This window comes from Suncus etruscus, chromosome 20 (genome assembly GCF_024139225.1).
Source record: "Suncus etruscus isolate mSunEtr1 chromosome 20, mSunEtr1.pri.cur, whole genome shotgun sequence".
NCBI classification, from domain to species: domain Eukaryota; kingdom Metazoa; phylum Chordata; class Mammalia; order Eulipotyphla; family Soricidae; genus Suncus; species Suncus etruscus.
In genome coordinates this window covers 7574429-7580276 of record NC_064867.1, presented here as the reverse complement: position 1 = coordinate 7580276, position 5848 = coordinate 7574429, and the positions used below count along the sequence as shown (strand labels likewise).

General features: G+C 43.5%; 1 pseudogene; it reads right to left on the bottom strand.

The window, feature by feature from the left end:
- Positions 1-658: 658 nt before the first annotated feature.
- Positions 659-783, bottom strand: LOC125998404 (uncharacterized; annotated as a pseudogene).
- Positions 784-5848: the final 5065 nt, after the last annotated feature.

Sequence of the window (5848 nt, the reverse complement as noted above, 5' to 3'; positions counted from 1 at the left end):
GGGATCTCGGCACTAGGCCAGGCTACACTTCAGATTGACTGCCCCAGAATTGCTTGCCCGTGCCATAGTTGCCTCCCACGCCACGCCACTGCACTCACAATCGTTCAGGCGATCAGCAGGCTCTGCTGGGGTGTATGCTCGGCTTTTTGTTGTAAGATTTGAGAGTTTGATCACACACAGTCCGACCAAAGACACCCAGTTCTGAGAGCGCAAAATCGTTGAAATTAGCCATACCATAACTGGGTGGACGGTGGGCTGTGTGCGATTTTGCGTGTGTGGGTCCAATCAGGTTACCATCTATTTCTTCACATGTGCAGATGGGCTTGCTTTGCCTAGGTTCCTGAGAAGCTGACGGCCTGACGGTACCAGTCTATAAGCGTGTATCTTTCTTTTAGTAACGTAACCGGTAATAAAATTGCACTGTTTTATGTATATGTTTGTTTACATACGGCCTTGTGCAGTTGATACTAATAAGCATTATGAATGAAAATTAAATGCTGAAATCAAATCTCGATATTGTTTTACCTTTTTATTTGGTTGTGGAAAGGTAGAGCGGAAGAGAGGATGTTCTACACAGCGAGTATATAACAAAACTCTGTATTTTGAGTGAAAATGTTAGGGGTCGTCTTAAATGCCGGCATATACAGTATATATTGCTACAAATATTTTCCAGTTTGTGGGGCTGTTTCTTGATCTTTCTGTCTGGGTCCTTTTGCACAGGGACCAAGATAATCTTCTCTGTATCATTCCAATTTTAGTATATGTGCTGCCGGAAGCGAGCACGACTGTCTGGATACTTTTAAGTACAAAAGTCCTCTATTTTGATGGAAACCAATTTGTCTTTTATTTTTCACTGCTGGAACTTCTGGTGCTGTAGTAAAGAATCTATGCCAAATCCAAGGTCATGAAAGTCATATAAGTCACGCTATCCTAACCTATATATTTTCTTAGAATAGTTTTATAGTTTTGACTTTTTATATTTAGGTCTTCTTTTGGGATGGTACCACCGTGGGTGATGCTCAGGAGTTACTCCTGGCTCTGTGCTCACAAATCGCTCCCTGGCTTGGGGGACCTTATGGGTCTCCGATTCAAACTGAGGTCTGTCCTGGGTCAGCTGTGTGAAGGCACATGCCCTCATACCACTGCCACCATCGCTTCGGCCCCCACACTTAGGTCTTTACTACACTTTGATCTGATCTATCACGTCGTGTGGGAGTTATGGAAGCGTTACGCTCCATCTATATTAGGTCAATCAGATATTTCACGCACCATTTGGTTAAGGCTATTCCTTCCCCCACTGAAAGGCTTTGGTACCCTTGGCAAAATCCTATTAAGCATAAATGAATATGTTTTTTAATCTCTCAGTTCTATTCCAGGTTATCAGTATATCTATCATGCCAGTACTACATCAGCTTGATTGTTGCTCTGTTGGAGTAAAATTTGCAATTATATTTACCCCTTTAACCTTCCCTCCTTATTTTTTTTCAAGATGACCTTGGCTGTGCTAGGTATCTTGAGTTCTTCACCATGACTTCTATTTTTTGAAGAAATATGGCCAGAAACAGTGGCTCCTAAATGAAGTCAGTGTGTCTGTGGGGGAAATGATACAGAAATATCTTTCTCTACATGTGCAAGATATAAAGAAACATAATAGGGGCAGAGTGATAGCCCAGTGGATAGGCATTTGCCTTGCACATACATCTATGGTCCTACCGGGTTTAATTCCCAGCCTCCCATTTGGTCCTCTGAGGCCTGCTAAGTGGAATTCTTCCTGAGCCCCACTGGGGGTGTGCCCCCCAAATAAAATAAGAGACATAATGGCTGGAATAATGAATACCCAAAGACAATTAAAACAATAACACATGAGAACTGGTTGGAGACATACGAAGGGGGTTGGGCTTCAGATTGGGAGAGGCAATGACTACTGGTTAAGATATGGGGAGTGTTATACCAGGGTGAGACGATGGATACTGAAAGTATGAGCTTCGATAACTGTATTATAATATCATAGTGCAAAGAAATAATTAAAGAAAGAAAGAGAGGGCCCGGAAGATAGCACAGCGGTGTTGGCCTTGCAAGCAGCCGATCCAGGACCCCAAAGGTGGTTGGTTCGAATCCCAGAGTTCCATTTGGTCCCCCGTGCCGGGTGTGGCCCAAAAAACAAAAAAGAAAGAAAGAAAGAAAGAAAGAAGGAAAGAAAGAAAGAAGGAAGAAAGAAAGAAAGAAGAAAGAAAGAAGAAAGAAAAAGAAAGAAAGAAAGAAAGAAGAAAGAAAAAGAAAGAAAGAGAAAGAAAGAAATATAATAAAGAGAAAGAAAGAATGAAGAAAGGAGGAAAGAAGAAAGAGAGAGAAGAAAGAAAAGAAAGAAAGAGGGAAGGGGAAAGAGAAAGAAAAGGGAAAGAGGGAAAGAAAGAGGGGAGAGAGAAGAGAGAAAGAATGAATGAATGAATGAATGAATGAAAGAAAAAGAAAGATAGGGCCCGGAGAGATAGCACAGCGGCATTTGCCTTGCAAGCAGCCGATCCAGGACCAAAGGTGGTTGGTTCGAATCCCAGTGTCCATATAGTCCCCGTGCTGCCAGGAGCTATTTCTGAGCAGACAGCCAGGAGTAACCCTGAACACCGGGGTGTTGCCCCAAAAACCAAAAAAAAGAAGAAAAAGAAAGATAAAAGAAGGAAGAAATAAGAAAGAAGAAAGAAAAGAAAGGAAGGAAGGAAGGAAGGAAGGAAGGAAGGAAGGAAGGAAGGAGGAAGGAAGGAAGGAAGGAGGAAGGAAGGAAGAGGAATCAATCTATCTACCTCCTACCTACCTATCTATCACAACACAATAGTATTGATGCACCATGTACATGCATCATTAGTGTACCCATCTTCCTTTCCCACGAACCTCTACACCCCTCTGTATCAAACCCTCCCCAACACCAACCCCAATTGCATGGATCAGTTCTCTTGTTAAGTTGCCCCTCTTGACCCTTTGCTGTCATATTCTTGTGTATCTTTAAGTCCCACATATGAAAAAAGACATTCTGTGTGTGTTCCTTTTCCTTCTGGCCGACTTTACTCAACATGTGACGCTCTTTTTGCCTTAAAGTACTAGTTTTGACCTTTCACATCATCCAACTTCCCCAACACAAACACGAGAACATTCCCCTTTTCTCTTCCCTCTTGATTTTAAATAAAATACAAATGCTTAATTGCCTTGCTCATTTTTCACACTAAGTCTCTTCCCCTTTTTCATATTATCTAAAGTAGCTTTTGCTCTTTTTACTGTTTTTTATTATTTATCGATTGCTCCAACTGCAAAAATGCCTCTTGGGTCCAACTGCTTTCTCCATTGTCATTTATGTTTTTGTTCCATTGGACCCTTTGGGTCATGTTCTCTTTATAGAATGTGTTTGTGAGTGATATATTCCAAGCCTCTATGTCTTGGAAGACAAAAATGTCTTCCTAGGGGTCCGAAGAGATAGCATGGAGGTAGGGAGTTTGCCTTGCATGCAGATAAGGACGGTGGTTTGAATCCTGGCATCCCATAGGATCCTCTGAGCCTGCCAGGAGCGATATCTGAGCCTAGAGCCAGGAGGTAACCCCTGAACACTGCCGGGTGTGACCCGAACACCAAAGAATAAAGTCTTCCTGTGACTTTAGATGGCATATTTCATGGCATAATTATCTTCCTTCTGATTTCAATCAAAGCTCAGAAATGGGAGCTAGAGGGTACAGTGGATGGGACATTTGCCTTGCATGTTGCTGACCCAAGTTTGACTCCTTGCAACTCAACTTGGTTCCCAGCTGCCCCCAAAATTCTAATTTAGGGTTCAGAGATATAATGCAGCGGTTAGGCACTTACCTTGCACATGGCTGGCTGTGGTCGATCTCCAATATCCCATGTGGGTTTCCAAATCCTGCCTAGGACTAATCCTGAGTACAGAGACAGGAGTAAGCTTCGAGCATTGCAGGTGTAGCCCAAAAACCAACCAAACAAACAAACAAAAAAAAAACAAAAAGGTCAAGTATATGATTTGAAAATGAAGCATGTTTATTTTTATGCATGACATTTGCACAACAAACAAAACAAAAAGCAAAATGAAACCAAATGATGCCTCATTTGATTTAACTGAATTGAAAGAAAGTCTGCACCCCTCGCCTATGAGAACTAAACATGGGCCAGAGAGATATCACAGTGGTAGAGCATTTGCCTTGTGTGCGACTGACCCGGATAAGGACGCGGTTCGATTCCCAGCATCCCATCTGGTCCCCCAGCCTGCCAGAGGTGACTTCTGAATGCAGAGCCAGGAATGGGCCCCTGAGCACACAGGGTATGGGCCAAAAAATCATTCAATAAGTAAAGTTTTTTTAGAAAAGAACTAAACATAAATTGCAGCCAATATCCAAGGACTTTGATTGTGAGTCTAACTTCAACAATAACCATAGATGCTCAATAGCAAACACTAAAATTGAAGCCCGAGCCCTCACAGTGCCCAGCTCTGGTTCTAAACAAAACACTAACTCTCTCCAAGTCACAGCCTAATATAAATTTGAATTATGATGCTACAACATCTTAGAAATAAGAATTCGAGGGGAGAAAGAAGAAATGAAAATGAATTAGGAGGACCAGAGCAATAGTACTGCACGATTGCCCTTGCATGCAGCCAACCCAGGTTCAATCTTTGTCATCCCATATGGTCTCCAAACACTGCTGGGAGTAATTCCTGAGTGCAGAGCAGGAGTAACCCTCTGAGCAACAAAAAAATAATATTTGGTACATATGTAAAAGTAGTCAAAATGATAAAAAAAAAAAAGACTACCGGAATGATAGCACAGAGGGTAAGGTACTTTGCTTGCAGACAGCCAAACCACAGTTGGACTCCCTTAGCCACTAATATGGTCATGCTCTACCACCACGAGAGACCCCTTAAGCACAGAGCCCAGGAGGAAGTCCTGATCACCTCTAGGTAAGGCAACAAAACAAACTATTGATGAATAAACACTCGGTCTCCTCTTTATTTTCTGTTTCTCCAAACTCTATCTTCTCTGTTCCTGAGCTCTCTGAACCCTTCCAGAATGTTCTTCTCCCTCCTTTACTCTGCCCCTTCTCTCTCTTCTTCCATTCTCTGTGTGTGTGTGTCTGTGTCTGTGTGTCTGTGTGTGTGTGTCTCTCTCCTGTCTCTCCTCTCTCTCTCTACCCTCTTCCTTTCTCTCAAAACACTTTGGATTCCCTCTCCAAAAATCCCAAATCTTCTGATTTGAGAGCATAATACAGGCATGAGACACAGACCTTGCAAGTGATTCATCCACCATTGGATCCCTGGTTCCAAATGTGGTCCCCAGAGCACAGCCAGCAATGGTCTCTGAGCACAGAAGTCAAGAGTATTTGGGAGGAAGTTTGGACCAACATCCAGCCTCAGGACTCGGAGATTGCTTCCAGAATGGCTCTGGGACCTTTGCTGTGCAAGGGATCTCACTTGGCCCTCCTACGAAAAACATCTGCTCAACCTCTCTCTGACCTTATCTGCCTTTTTTGAAATGGTATGTTCCAGGAGGAAAGCTCTCTACCTCGAATCGCTAATACACCTGGTTTATCTCAAAGCAGTCAGTGTTGATAGCTGCCAAAGAACAAATGAAATGTGGAGATTCTATTTGGGGGGGGGGGGGGGGTTGGGTTTTGGGCCACACCCGTTGACGCTCAGGGGTTACTCCTGGCTATGTGCTCAGAAGTCGCTCCTGGCTTGGGGGAACCATGTGGGATGCCGGGGGATCGAACCGCGGACCTGCCTTGGCTAGCGCTTGCAAGGCAGACGCCTTCCCTCTAGCGCCACTGGCCAGCCCCGAGATTCTATTCTCAACGTTGA